At 41.6% G+C, this 15175-nt stretch overlaps 1 protein-coding gene and 1 long non-coding RNA gene across 2 annotated transcripts in view; one reads left to right on the forward strand and one right to left on the reverse strand.

The window, feature by feature from the left end:
* SLC35A5 (solute carrier family 35 member A5) overlaps positions 1–15175 on the forward strand; it is a 160091-nt gene that overhangs the window by 134978 nt on the left and 9938 nt on the right. The gene's annotated exons all lie outside the window — the stretch shown is intronic.
* LOC139803265 (uncharacterized) lies at positions 12247–14259 on the reverse strand. The gene is made up of 2 exons (XR_011728956.1): positions 13159–14259; positions 12247–12448 (listed from the first exon to the last, which is right to left on the reverse strand). It is a non-coding gene; the product is annotated as an uncharacterized lncRNA (long non-coding RNA).

A 15175-nucleotide genomic window follows, 5' to 3' on the forward strand; every position in this document is an offset into this window, starting at 1 on the left:
ATACCCTGTCTTCACTGTGAAGGTCAGCTTAGCACAGAGACATCCACAGGAATATCACAGGTCTAAATAATTGTTAAACTGTATAATTTACAATGAGATCCACAATGACATTAACACATCAGGAGCCCAGCAGTCAGTGGGGGTTGAAATTATTGGTTTGGTGTTTTGTTTTTTTCACAAAACAAAAAGCCAGTATTAAAACTTTTGGACAGAGTTTAGTAGAACTTCAGGGAACAGGAGATGGAGGCAAACATTTTCCTCCAGCCTTATTAACTCTTCCCCATCTTCCAGGTGAATGGATCTCAAAGTCAGGTACAGAGGTTGCAAGACATTTTCCTGGGGTATTTATCTCTACAGCCAAAGCAAGTATTGTAGAAGTTTCCCTGATGCCCTTCTTCTCTCTGATTCCCTCTTTTTGGCAAAATACCACACCTGCTCCCCTTCACCCTTGTGACCCACTGACATGACAGCTCCATCCTCCTGCATTTTTGGAAAGTGCCACGAGCCGGGATATAGGGGTCTTCACCTTCCTACACACTGATAGAGCAGAGAAGATATGAGCAAGGGAGAGAAAAAGATGATATCCCATTTCAGAAGATGGGATGTTGAGATGAAAGGAGACACAATTGAGGCTGAGTGGAGCCCACACTGCACATGGTGTGCAGAGTAGTCACCGAGACAGTGTTGTACATACTGTGTGGTTCTACATTGATGTCTGTGGCTAGTAGCTGCAAATTCTACAGTGTAACTCTTTCACAACTGTATCAAGCACAGCTTTGTGTAATATGGTTGAGCAGTGGGACTAGAAACGAGAAAGAAAGCTTTTCTTTTTAGGTTCACCACTATCAACTTGACCAAGAGAATTCAGTGATATATCTTGTCCTGAAAACCTCAAACTTTCCAAGCTAAACGGGGACACATTCATTAGTTTCAGTGAAATTTTGCCTCAAGATTTGAAGCACTCTCTGTGAAATAAACTGACAGGCTATCTAGCTCTGCACACACTTATTTGCTCAACTATATTTATATCAAATATAGCAAGCTCTAATCCTTTTACTAGATAGGTATATTAGCATCTAAGCAAGTAAACAGAAGTATGGGAGATTAAAATGTGATCTGATCACCACATGCAAATATATTCTCAGCGGAAAAGTGCAGGTAGTAGAAGACTCTTTCACTGAGTAATAAGGTGCAACACCTACCAAGATACAGCCTATCAAATTCTAATTACCAGTCAGGCATGTATTGTTAACAGTGAGTATGACTAAGTGTTGGAACAAACTGCCATAGGCAGTGATGATTTCCATGCATAGTTCCCTTCTGGTAAAGGCTACCCACCTTCTTTGAAAAAGCACTTTGCTGGAGCCTGGGTTGTCTCACCACAGAGAATCATAGAATCACAGAATTACAGAATGCCAGGGGTCAGAAGGGACCTCTAGAGATCATCGACTCCAACCCCCTTTCCAGAGCAGGACCAAAAGTAGGGCAGGTCACTCAGAAACACATTCATATGGGTCTTGAAAGTCTCTGGACTCCACAGCCTCTCTGGGGAGCCTACTGCAGGGCTCTATAACCCTTACAGTAAAGAAATTCTTTCTTGTGTGGAAGTGGAGCTTTCTGTGTTTTATCTTGAATCCATTGCCCCTCGTCCTGTCACAGGGCACAAGTCAGAAGAGATTGTCCCTTCCTTCTTGACACTCAGCCCTCATATATTTATACAGATTAAGTGGATCCCCTCTCAGTCTTCTCTTCAGATTAAAAAGCCCCAGGTCTCTCAGCCTTTCCTCGTAAGGCAGGTGTTCCAGTCCCTTATCATCCTCATAGCCCTCTGTATTCTCTCAAGTAAATTCCTGTCCCTCTTGAACTGGGGAGCCCAGAACTGGATGCAATACTCCAGGTGAGGTCTCACCAGGGCAGAGTAGGGGTGGAGAACCTCCCTCAATCTACAGGACACCCTCTTATTAATGCACCCCAGGATACCATTTGCCTTCCTGGCCACAAGGGCACATTGCTATCCCATGCTGTCCCATGGATAAATTGTTGTCCAGCAGGACTCCAAGGTCCTTCTCCATGGGGCTGCTCTCTAGCAGATCACCTCCTCACCTGTACTGGTGCATTTTTCTACTCCTTCCCAGGTGCAGAACTCTGCACTTGTTCTGGTTGAACCTCATTAGGTTTCTCTGACCCCAGCTCTCCAGCCTGCCCACGTCTCTCTGAATGTGAGCACAGCTTTCTGGGGTGTGAGCCACTCCTCCCAGCTTTGTGTCATCAGCAAACCTGCTGAGCAGACACCCTGTCCCATCATCAGGGTCACTGATAAAGATGTTGAACAGGACCAGACCCAGCACTGATCCCTGGGGCACTCCACTAGTCACAGGTCTCCAGCTGGACTCTGCACCATCAATCACCACCCTTTGGGCTCTACTGTGTAGCCAGTTCTCAATCCATCTCGCTGTCCATTTTCACTCCCACATTTCCTGAGCTTGCTCAAGAGGTTGTTGTGGGAGTCTGTGTCAAAAGCCTTGCTAAGGCTTTTAATCTTTTTAATCTAATCTACTGCTCTCCTTGCTCTTCCTGTAGAGAATGAGTACTAGTGGTACTTCTGCTTGGATGAAGAGCAGATACACGTGAAATTTGAAATACGCTTTATTCATGCCTAGTCTCTTCTCCCTGAATCAATCTTAAAACCTTAAGAGAATGGAATAGAAGTGATGAACCCAATCTGTAGCTGATTAAGGGAAGGGGTGAGTTGCCAGCTTTAGGCTTTTACCTTGCACTATTCTTGATTTCTCCAGTGAAAGATGGGGTAGAGGACATTAAATTGAAAAATAATGCAAAATTCACTATTTCCTCAAGGCCACAAAAAATCTGAATGAGGACGTAATATCTGGATCTCATACCACTCTTTTCCTTATCTCATTTCTGTGTGCCTCCTTCCACAGAGTGCTGATAAAATCTTTAGCAACCTTTGGAATCTGAAACAGGAAAAGAATCCATTGGTTCCATTCCAGATGCATATGTTATTTTCCAAAGAAAATGCTTTTTCATGAAAGAGGGCTTTCCTAGCAAAGGGTCTATATTGTGACTCAGATCACACTGACATTATTATCTCCACACTGTGTTGTCAGACAGATATTTGGGAGGTTTGGAAATACTCCATATTATGTAGATCATTTCTGTGCTGCACTTACCTCCAATATGACCAACACCTGTGCCATCAGCTTTCAAAAAAAAGGAACAATTTTTATTTAGTAGAAGAAAATCCCAATCCGGTTGAAAGACATTTAGCAGTTGAGTAATTCTCCACAGTGGGATTTTTCCTTAGATTTATATTCTGAGTATATGCAGCAAGTTTTGGTAGCAGACCCACTGTAGACACAGCTGAGCCCTTCACCAAAGCTGGTGGTGCCGCTGTCAAAATATATTTAAGAAAAGGCAGAAAGCACCACATAGGAAACAGAAAGAGAAAAAAATAGCAAAGGAAACACCAAGATCAGAAGAGGGGAAGGAGAGGTGTTGAATGGTAGCAGAGCAGATGTTTCACTGTAGCCCATGGAGGACCCACGTGGAGCAGACAAAAAGAGTGAGGGAAAGCAGCATCAGAGGGGAACTGCTTCGTACTGATTGTGACTCTGCATCCCTTCTGTGCCTCCATACAGGGTATAGGATCTAGGAATGAAACTGAGCATAGAAAAGGGGAGAAGATTATGTTTTAATGTTTGTCTTATTTTCCACTATCTAAATCACTATGCAAATGCTTATTTTAATTGGTATTAAATTAATTTTCCCCAACTCATCTGGTACGCCCACGAGGGTAACTGATAGGGACTCTCTTTGTTTTTACCTTGACTCCTGAATTCTATTGTTCCTATTCTTCCTATTTTCTTCCTCCCTACTGCTGAGGTTTGGAAGTGATCAGTTGGGTGAGCATTTGGTTATTGGTCAAGTCTAATCCATCACAGTTTTATTAGGCACAAAATAGCTCAGTTATAATTGGTTTAATTAAGATATGCAGAATCTAAAAGTATCTCTAGTGTAACTCTAGAAAGGACAGTTATTTATCAAGCCTTGGTTTTTCCTGTTAGTCTCCATGGTTTTATGTGCAGGATAAAATTTCCTGATTTCATGGTAGTTTATAAGAAAGGCAGAAGACAATCTGGAGGGGTTCAGGATAGGCTGAAGTTAAAAAATCAGTTTTGCTACTGGCTCATTTTGTTACCATCACTTTTTATAAGAGAATTGTAAAAACTGCTTCTGCCAACAGAGAAACCCTTGGGAGCTGGCTATATATATATTATATATATATATATATATATAGCCAAGGCTATGTATATTATATACATACAATGCTTATGTTAAGACAAGGATGCCTGTATCAAAACCTGACAACAAATGGGCTTCTCCCATGCAAGCAGTCTTGCTAACCCAAACAGTTCATGTTTTCTGATACAGATGAATGACTAGGAATCAGCCCTGCTTGCTATACCAGAACAAGCAAGGCCTGTCTGGACCAGGGAAATACCAGCCTGCAGTTGTTAGTGATGTACAACTAGGAAGAGCAAGGGGGTAAAGCATGATCTGGAAAATAGAGTCTTGCCAACCCTGAAGACAGAAAAATCATTTCTCAACTTACTGTCCAGAAATTGTATGGCTGCAAAAGAAACACAATGGCTAAAATATGACACCTCAGAACACTATGATTCAAGAAGCTGAGGCAGAATAGCTCTAAATATCACTTATTTGGAAACTTGGCAATATTGAGAACACTTCATGATGGGAAAAGTCTTGTAGCTACAGTAAATATGGCTTTTTTAGCGATCAGTTTAATTTATCAATCAGGTCAGATTTTCTAAATTAGATATTAATACAATTCATGACATTTGAAATTTGCATCTCTCCAGTGCTTGGCAAGCTTGTTTAAACTGTAATAAGGAAGAGGCAGAGAGTCAGAAGTTCAAAAATCCTAATTTGCAACTAGCAGTGATGCGTTGCCTCATACTGCCCTGTTCTTTAGAAACTGCTGTCATCGCTCCTTGGCATGAAAATGCTGAGAGCAGAATGAAACAGCACTAAAATCCAGGAAATACGACAATTTAAATTTTGCTGAGACGAAAGGGTGGTACAAGCAGAGTGTTCTAAGCTTCCCACTTTGGTTTTCTGAGCCTTGTGCCCTTTGATTGTGATGGCAACTTACAACTTCAGTTCTGTAAAGAGGAACTGTTTGCCCTGATAAGCTATAAATACCCACAGCAGCTCACTAAGGAATTTGGCACTGCTGCCACTGAGTGTGCAGCAGAAATACAGTAGCTTTTCTTCTTCCCAGATCACTTTGTCACACACAGATTGTTGTAATCCAGGTAATTGCCTAAACTGAATAGAACTTCAGATTAAATATGTGATTAAATATTCTGCTGGCTTTCAAGGTAGATTGAGATATGTATATTGTCTATGTCATTATCTAGACCAGATGGTTTCCCAACTTTCCTCTGCCAAGACTTGGTTCAGTAATACCACCTTTTATCCCTGGTCAGGTTTCTCTGCTGATAAACACATCACACAGTTCCATTTCACCAGAAATACTGAGAGACCAGAAACCATTTTCAAAGGAACATCTCATCTATGTTACATCGTTCTCTCACTGTATCTACTTACATTCTGCCCTACTTTTCAGCTACTCTAGCAGTAGGACCTAGGAGATTGTCATTGCCTTTTTTCCTAAGTGAGAAGACTATGCTTTTTTTCTCCATTCTATCCCACAGGTTTTTAAATAATTCACACTGAGCCATTTTTTTAAAATCACTTTGTCAGCTGGTGCATTTATTTTTCTCATTGTCTACTTCATAAGACTAGTCAAGATAATATGCACTTGCTTGTAGGTGACTTCAGTAGATTAAATAAACCTGCTTTAGTTGCCCTTTCATCTCTACCTTGTGGCCAAACTAGATGATGCCGCCCTCTTTCAGAAATAATTTTTGATTGGTCAACATTATATGTAGCATTGTTATAAAATGTTTAAATCAAAATCTTATTAGAATCTTTTTATCCATCCTGGTATTTGCTTGCCTTCAGACTCCTGTGAAAATTCATCTTTGTCTAAGAAAGGTAAGTTCTGTATTCTTCTTGAGAATAAGAAAAGGAGGAAAAAAAAATTAATGAGATTTTATTGTTAAATCTAAAGATTTAAGAATTTAAGCATCATAAGAATCACTGCTTGAATGCCATGGCATAGAACCTGAAATAAGCAGAACTGAGTCTGCGATGAGGAAGATTGCCTCTGACATACTTCTTAGCTGTGATTTAACTCATTGTTTTCAAACACAAGACTGAGTTTGCAGTTGTCTTTCAATGCAGCATATATGAATGGGCCAAGTCTACAGAATACAGGCAGGTTTTACTGTGACGTGGTAATGAAGGACTTCTGTAATTAAATTTTTTCCCTGGTGCAATGGGCTACCTCCCTGCAGAAGTTGAGACTCAACTGGTCTAGATGGCTGTTTGTGTTGGCCCTGTCTCATAACATTTTGCAAAGATGACTTCCTGATGTATAGATGTTAAGCAAATTACTTAATATGAAAAAGTTCATGTGCATGACTGGAAATACCACAGGCAGTAAAAATAAGCAAAAGGCCAACCAGCCTACTGATAGAAAGACAGATAGCAATGAGTGAAGATTAGGCAGGCACTACTTATTTTTGCATAGTTACACTAGCTGCATTGTGAACATTTGCAGGCTTACCCTGAAAATTTGGCATTGGGCAGTCCCTCATAACTGAGATCATTCCAGCCAGGAGATCCTTTTGCTGGGTCAGACTAGAACTTGAAGATTTTAAATTCCTTTTGCAGATTACTTGGGCTCCCTCCAGGCTGACTATTATCCCAAGAGTGGCCATACTGAAGCAAGAAACAATTTTGGTTGTAAGTAAAACTCTGGATGCTGATAAAGTCTATATGAGCCTGCAGCATTATGTTCAGTCTAAGCACAGCCCTCTGGACCAATGCTCTCCTGCTCAGTGTATCTGTGAATGGCATGCACCCCATTTTACCCTTCTACAAGAAGCAACCCATTTTGTGGCTACTACTACACCGATTCAGAGCTCACAGTAGTCTCTCCACTGTTTGAGTCTGCTTTCTGTAACTCTAGATGCAGTAACTTACATCTATTTCTGGATAGGCAAAGCTCATCAATATGCATCTAGTTTGCCCTTTATAGGGGTTAGGCTCCTACTAGCAGAGTGCAGTAACAAGGCTTACTGGTTCCAACTGGGCTCACCTGGGCCTCTACCCAAGCTCTCTGCCCTTAGTCCATTTAAGCCCAGATAGGGCTCCTTGATCCTGCTTAAGCTGCCTTGTAGGACTGCTGATCTCTTGGATGATCTCTTGGATGCCTATGCCTATGCCTTACTCAGGGTTGATTTCTCAAATTGAGCCCAGGTAAGTTTTCTGGCTGTGAAGATGCTTTGTGATTGCTGGCCTGTGTCTGACCCTGGTTACCTTCATCAGACCTGACCTTGAGTTGTGGATTGACTTCCCAGCATGATCTTGGACCAGCCACACCACTGTGAACTTGCCTAATGGTCTAGACTGGGCTGTTGTCTTCTGGGCTGCCCCGCAGGAAGAATGAGGTCTTCTAACTCTACCTTTCTCTGCTGGAAGAGTGGTGAGAGAGTAACTTTAGTCACAGCTCTGGTAGTCATTGCACCTGACACAGAGGTATACCTCAGCTCCAGAATGGTGTTATTCCACCTATGGTCAGTGTGGAGTTCCTACCTTGTACCAGATAAAAGACCAGTAAGGCAGAAGCAGAACCCTTGCTTTAGTTCAGCTGAAGTCATAGGATTATTATTATTGTTTATTTAGTTACTTACTTACTTACTTGCTAGGATGTTATTTGCTATTTAAATGTCATCCTGAATCATGCTGGCACAAATACTCAGTTTGATATTTACTCCTTGTTAAACCAGGTATTGCTGTAGTAGAAATTCTTCTCTGCCACTCTTTTGTAAATAGGAACTAACTGAGTCTGGTAGTGTTATTAGGGTTGTAATCTGCTTACTGAAAGAAGTCTGGATGCAGGAACATCTACAAACCCTGATAGATACCTCAGAGCCTTATGTCAGTCTTTCTAAACTAGGCACTATAAAAATCTTTCCTATTGATGCTAAAATTGTCACTGATGATGGGATAAGAGACCATGGTCTCAACTGCATTCTCATGTCATGATCTCTTTAGTGTATGTTTTTAATTCTAAAGGCAAAAAAAGTATCGAAATCGCTAGTAATAATAGGAGAAAAGTTTCCATCAGCTCTTACAATTACATGTTCTGATTGATATGTTAAAACTAGCATACAGTGGCACTATGAGCAGAAATCATCAATGAATGGTGATACTATTTGCCTTTAAATATATAAAAAAGCAAACAAAAACAAAAAACAAACAAAAAAAACAAACAAGAAAAATACAATAAAACTTGTAATATTTTCAGCATTGAGTAGAAGAAACAGAAAGGAATGCAGTCCCTAGAACTGCTCTTAAAGCACTGCAGAAAACCTGTGTATACACTCTGGGTCCTCAATTATTTTTATTAAGCATTTAGTTTCCCTAAGTTTAGTTCATAAGATAGGTTGTAAGTTTTGTAAATACTTAGTTTTTCCAAGTCTGTTGCCTAATGCCAGCATAAGGATGGTTAAATTCTAGAAGGACCAGGGTCTTTGGCCATTTCTTTCAGTTGTCTCATCCAGTTATCCTGGAGCATGTTTATCTTTGGAAGAGTGGTTCTGCACTGTGACTGCTACTGATACATTGGGTTAATGCAGCACTTATTCTCGGGTCAATTGGGATAGATATTTGGCTTTCATACCATTTCAGGAAGCAACGGGACCCTACCTCAACTGGCCTCCACAACTTCTGTTTCTTATACCTCATTTGAAGACTTAGAGTTCCAACCTGATCTCTGCACTCAGTGTCTAAGTGGCTAAGACTGTGACAAACTTAGGAGGAAACACCCTGGGCACATCCCCCTAGCCCTGGAGTGTCACAGTGCTCTGACCCATTGCACTTGTGGTCTCCTACCACAGGGAACAACCAGGTTTTTGCACTCAACATTCAAGCCTGTTCTTGCCTGTGTTTCAATTGGGTCTTCCATACAGTCCAGCTTGTGCCAGATTCCTGTTGTGCCAGTGCATCTTCAGGAAGCAGAGTCATTGCTCTCTCGTCACTGCTGTGCTGTGACTCCCCAGTATTCTGGCAGATGGGGTCCCTGAAACTGGAGAGCTTCCACCCCCTGCCTTTTTGCAGAGCTGGGTTTCCTGTATCTTTACAGCCTTGCTTCTTCTTACAAAGCTGATTTGTGGCTGATAAGCCCCACAGCAGTGCTCAAAGGGGGTAGGAGCACCTTCTTGCCTGTGTTTTGTATCAGAAAGAGTTTTCTTATGCTGAGCTGGTGTAAGAAACATATTCTTCCTTTAGCATTAAAAATGCTAAAATTATGCAATACTTACCCCGCCCTTCTGCAAAGAGGTAGCAGCATATGTCTTTTTACATTTGTGTTGCTGGTGGTTGTTCCAGTGAAGAAGCACTCGAGCATTAGCAGGAGTGGAGTTCTCCCAAAAAGGTCTCTCGGGTTCATGGAAAGAACATGAGGAATGGGGCAGAGGTGGTTGACACCTGGCAAATCCTTCTCAGGGTTGGGAACTGGTACCAGTCCTGTTCTATATGCCTGATCTAGTGCATACTGTTTATCTCTTGAAATTTAGCACAATCGGAAGCAAAGCCACATAACCTGGGGGAGCTCTGAGCATGTATCAGTCCTATTTGCCCATTGGACCCTTGCCTACGTGAGAACTGGAAAGAACTGCCCCTTCTGTGACTTGGTGCTTTGTTTTGAGGGACACAGGCTAATTTTATGGTATCAACAGGAGGACCTAGAGAGAGGGTGTTCAAGACCCTGAGGGATCCAGGGGGCACAGCAGAGAGGGGTCAGTGTTCCCTCCCTTTTCCTGCCATGCTCTAGAAAAGCCAGGAGGACCAGGAATCTCCCTTCCTTACTCCTTCCTGAGCTCAGAGGTCTTTGTGAGAGGCTCCTGCCCTTTTTTTCATCAGTTCACCATGTGCTTGGCAGGATCCGAATCCATCAACTTCTGGGAAGAGACCTGGACCCTTTTTTCCAAATCAGCCCTTCCAGAAGGGACTTCGGGACACTTAAGTCAGCAATCATCAAGATCAGGTTTTTTATATTTGTTCCTCATCCCATGTATTACTAACCTTTCCATGTTCTAGCAAACCTGTTCTAGTTTTAATTTCCAACCTTTAAAACTCTCTCCCTTACTTCCCTTTTATTCTGTGAGGATGGAGGGGGCTAACAAAGAGAAATTCTGTTCTCTGGGTTTTGGTTCGCCCTGACTACTAAACCTGGACACCCAGCAACCATTTCAAGGCCTCACAGTATTATATCCTATGTTTCTGTCCTTTAATCTCTATCTCTAAAATACTAATTAAATTGCCTGCTTACCTCAGAGGTAGGGGAGTGCTTAGATGCCAGGTAAAACACAGCTGCTGATCTAAAAAGGCTTTGGTCCAGCAGAAAGTTCAGCTATCCGAGGGCATCCTGCACATTAAGATTATGTGAGTGGGGTTCTGTGTAATCCTCTGGGATAAACTAGCTAGGAATAATGAAGTAGAGTAGTAATAATGCATTGGAGTCTGTAGTTGTATCATGTCTGTTTCCTAGGTTAAACCTCTTTGTGCACTTCTGTCTCAAAGCTTGTTAACCAGACATTTTTGGTACGGGAATACTGAAGGCAATTTCTGAACCTCTGGGGAAAAAAATCTGCTAATTATTTCTCTTACAGTTTGTCTAGACAGCATCTAACCAGTCTGGAGAAAACTGCAAAAAACCAGAACAAACAAGAAAAATAAAATAAGGCTGCTGGTGGAAATCAAATACATCAGGTACTCAAAGGAGGTTGCTGACAAAGTATTTCTCGGATAGTATCAGAAATCATGACAAAGCCCACAGTCTCAGGAGTCAGGACACTGATGAATGATACCCTCAAGATCTACAGTATACTCTTCGCCCAGAGTACAATTCCCCAGTAACTTCTTGGAGAAGCCTAGAAGTAGGTCTTGAAGTACAATCACTGCTTGTGACCAGGCAGTGCCAGGTATGCATTCTGTGTGACTCCATGTGAACTCACAAGTTGTTCTGCTGAAACAAAACCAAACCAAACCACTAAGCACATTTTGGCTGCAGCAGACCACTTTCACTGTGTAAACTCGGTCTTCATGTTAATGTAAAAAAAATATATATATTCAGGCTAGTATAGCTTTCTACTACTGAATTCATTGTGGCTTTCAGTTATGCACTTACATTACCACAAAGAGCTAATAGCAAGCCAAGTTTAGTCCTGTGAAGTGCTTATTTTGCTGTTTCTCAGTGGGAAAAGAAAATCTTTTTACTCTGATGGCTGATTTACACATCACACTTTGTACACTTTAGACTGCTTAGAAACTGTACTACCTGCACAGACACACATAAACCTGTATAGCTAGGTGGTATTTCTCAGGCTAACTTTTCTTCAAAATACTTCATAAAACATGGATGTAGCTGTGGAGAATCATTAGCTTTTAGCTAATGATCAAAATGCTGGGTGTATCGGGGAGAATTTGGCTTGTACTTGTGTTCTCCAGCTACAAGAAAGTAGCTGGGGAGGGAGGGGAGGAAAGCATGAGAAAGACTGGGGGCATATCAAGAGAAAAGTTGCTCTACATGGATTACTTGTGTAAATGGAACCCAAGGATCTCTTGGGGATTCTGCAGACCCCCAGAGCAGTTACAAGCCAAATGTTAGAAACTTTTTTCCTTAGTGCTTCACTCTTGTGATATTTATGGTAGACAGTTTTATCTTTCAGAGCAATTTGACATACAAAGAAACAGACTTTTCAGTCAACTTTATAAAGCAAGCTCTTTCTACTACACAGCATGAGGCACAGAGATTGGGAATGGGAATACTTGCTTGTCACTCTTCCTCAGTTTCCTTGCTGCTCTTCAGCAGTATCTGGGGTTTGGATCAATGGTCATGGTTAGAGATTTCTTCTTTAGATGATGGTTCTTCTTCTGGACTTTTCCTATGAATCCCACAGGTTCATTGTGTCATAGTGTCACCGTTTAATGCTGGGGTGGCAATTAAAGGAATGACAGATGCTCTCTATTAATCCCCCTCCCCTCCCTGATAAAGGAGAGACTTACGGGTTGGAAACTAAACTGCACAGCTTTAATGAGACAACAATGATGAAAGAAAAATTTTAAAATGTTAAATATATACAAAAGCAGTACCATATTTCCCCCTTCTTCCCCCCACAGTAACACTTAACGCTCATGTCACCACTGATGCTGTAGGGCAGGCCCTGGAAAAGTCCCAGTTTGGGCTCCTGGAGTCAGCAGCAAACAGGAGCTGGAGGTAGAAACACAGATTCAGGAGGGCATGGATTGGGATCAAAGGCAGATGAATGGACAGAAAACTCCCAGGATACCAGCCACGGGTGAAAAAGAATTTGACGCGTGTGATCCCTCAAATTTATACTGACTGTGACACACATGGAGCAGAAATTTGGTCAGTTTTGGATCCCTGTGTGCTCCGCTCTTCCCTAAAGGAGGGATGCAGGTCTGACCCCTTTACTCCCTTTCTCTTTCCAGAGCAGAAGCTGTTTCTCAGAACAGAGCAGTGGCCTTGGTTCTGCATACCAGTTTCCAGCTGTAACTATATAATGAAGCATTACCAGTCTTAGAAGCAGTCACTGGCTGAGAAACGTTGTTAATTTTAGCAATTGCAGCAACCTAGAAGAGACTTAGCTGAAAGAAAAATTACCAGAAAGAAAACTAGTTCTATCCTGGCCCAAGCCAGGACACATGGCAAATCTAACAATCCTAAAACCCTGGCTTAGGAAATTAAAGAAGTATTCCCTGTCCAGTTATTCAAATGACTGTGCCACTCCCACTCCATTTCCCTTTTCTGAAATGGCAGGTCTAGCCCTTCGTTTTTATTTTGTTCCTACTTAGAGGCTCTTTGTTTCAACATTATATAATGGCCTTTACAAAGACTGTTGGCATCTGCGTCTACACTCATATGTCTATATAAAGTATTATAAAAACCCTGGACTATACCTGTGCTTTCATGCTGTGCATCTTTGTTCCTTTGAGAAGACAGATTCAGTAATTGGTGCAGTGCTTATCTAAATCATCCATTTACAAAGTCTTGTCCTTTGATTTATTTTGGCCAGGCCTTTATGGTACTCAGCAAAGAAAATCACAAACAGAAAAGCAAACACTGCAAAATATTAACCTCCTAATCTAAAATATATCACTGCTACAGCTTTTCAAAAGCGGGATTGTACACATTTTCTGGTATGAGCAAAATCTTACCAAATCATTGATCTAAGCTAAAGAAAAAAAAACCAAATATTAAGCTAAAGAAGGTTTCTACCACAGCTAATTTCAGCCAAAACTCATAACATTTGAGAATATTGCAAGTTGTAGAAACCAGACTCTTATAATGGGAACTGTTGCACTTCCAAGCACCCCCCACCCCTGCTTCTGCACAGTACTTGCATAGAGCCTTGCTTGAGAAAAAGCACTGTAGAGTTTGGTCAGACTAAAAGACTTTTCTTTCTACTCATGTTGCAGGGAGTTTCTTTCTAGATTAAAGCTTTTTTTGCCCCTCCTTTTTATCTAATCCCTTTCCGAAGTGATAAGGTCCTATGATTTCCATTAGTCATGTTTCATGAAAGAAAAGGGTCTATGGATCAAGGTCCCACTGTCAGTAGTATCAACCTTGTTCTGGACTTCAGATTTGCTTTTTGCTGTTGAGCAGGTATTTTTTGGCAGTTTTCTAACTGTAATCACATGCATATTAGAAGTGTTATTGTGTGAGTAAACATACTGGAGATTAAGAGGTGCTTACCTAGCAAGGTGTTGCTAGCCTGATTGCCAGAACGGAGGTCACTGGGGAGCTCACATGCTGAGAAGATGTGGGTGGATTTTTTCATAATCCTCTGATGGACAGATACAGAGTAAGAAATAAAGAAGTTGTGGTCACAGATTTGCTGTCTTGCAAGTAAGTATGTGTGGCAGAGGAAGACTTGAAACTTTCTGATCTCAGTTTGTTTTGGTAATGGAAAGTTAAAACTAATGGCTGGTTTTCTCACAAGAAGCTCTGCCTACTTGCTCACTTTGTTCCATTGTTGTAAACACACTACATGATAAGGAAAAAAAGGCAAAAAAAATAATCTGTGAAGGGCACATTATTAAAGGCTCGACAGTGGAGCAGTTAGAAGTAAGGAAAGGCCCAGACATTGCATAGCATATGTGCATTATTTTACAGTCTGTAATTAGTCACAATGTGACAGTGTACACAGACTACACAGAAAGACTATCCAGAAATAATTAATGAGGGGCTTCATTACTTTGCCCAGATGTGCCTGGGCATTTGCTGGGAGGGCCTGCAGCTGAGGCAAACTGTGTCTGCAAGGAAAAGGAAACTGCAGGGCAAACAGCTTTGTTAGAAGTACTGATAATAGCTTGATAGAGTTGCTTTTCACTTGTTTGCCTGTGCTGGAACTCAGAGCAGTGTCTTCTGGTGGTCTGGGTTCTGCTCTCATTCCTCCTCCAGAGGAGTTCAAGAATGGATTATCTGCAAATTATGGCGAAGTTCCAACTTGCCCATGACTTTGTGATGTCCTAAGTGCAGTGCTGAGCCTTGTTGTCCCTGAGAAGTGAAACTTGTTAAACACTCCTTTTCTCTCATGCTCTGGTTGGATACCTGCAACTGCACAATAAGGTTACTGCTTCAATCTCAGCCTGGCAGGTACTAGTGGGGAATGACCAGTGCAGCTTTCCTGTGGCACTTGAGAAATTCTGACCAAGCCTAAGGGTGGTACCTGGCTATAGCATGTTGCTTGGACTCCAAGTTGAAGGAAATGTAAGTCTGCTTGTTGGTGAGGTGTGTCCTGATAAGTGCATGCAAAGCTTGACTGATTCAAATCAGTTGAGTGCTTTCCACTGTGATAGATTTGTTTTACTGTGAAAACTCACTGGTGTGAGTATGACTGTAAATGGGGCCAGCATGATTTGCTGTGTCTAGACTTCTCGTGGCTTTCAGTGATACAGATGGCTTATCATGGAG

The sequence above is a fragment of the Heliangelus exortis genome, chromosome 1 (genome assembly GCF_036169615.1).
Source record: "Heliangelus exortis chromosome 1, bHelExo1.hap1, whole genome shotgun sequence".
NCBI lineage: Eukaryota > Metazoa > Chordata > Aves > Apodiformes > Trochilidae > Heliangelus > Heliangelus exortis.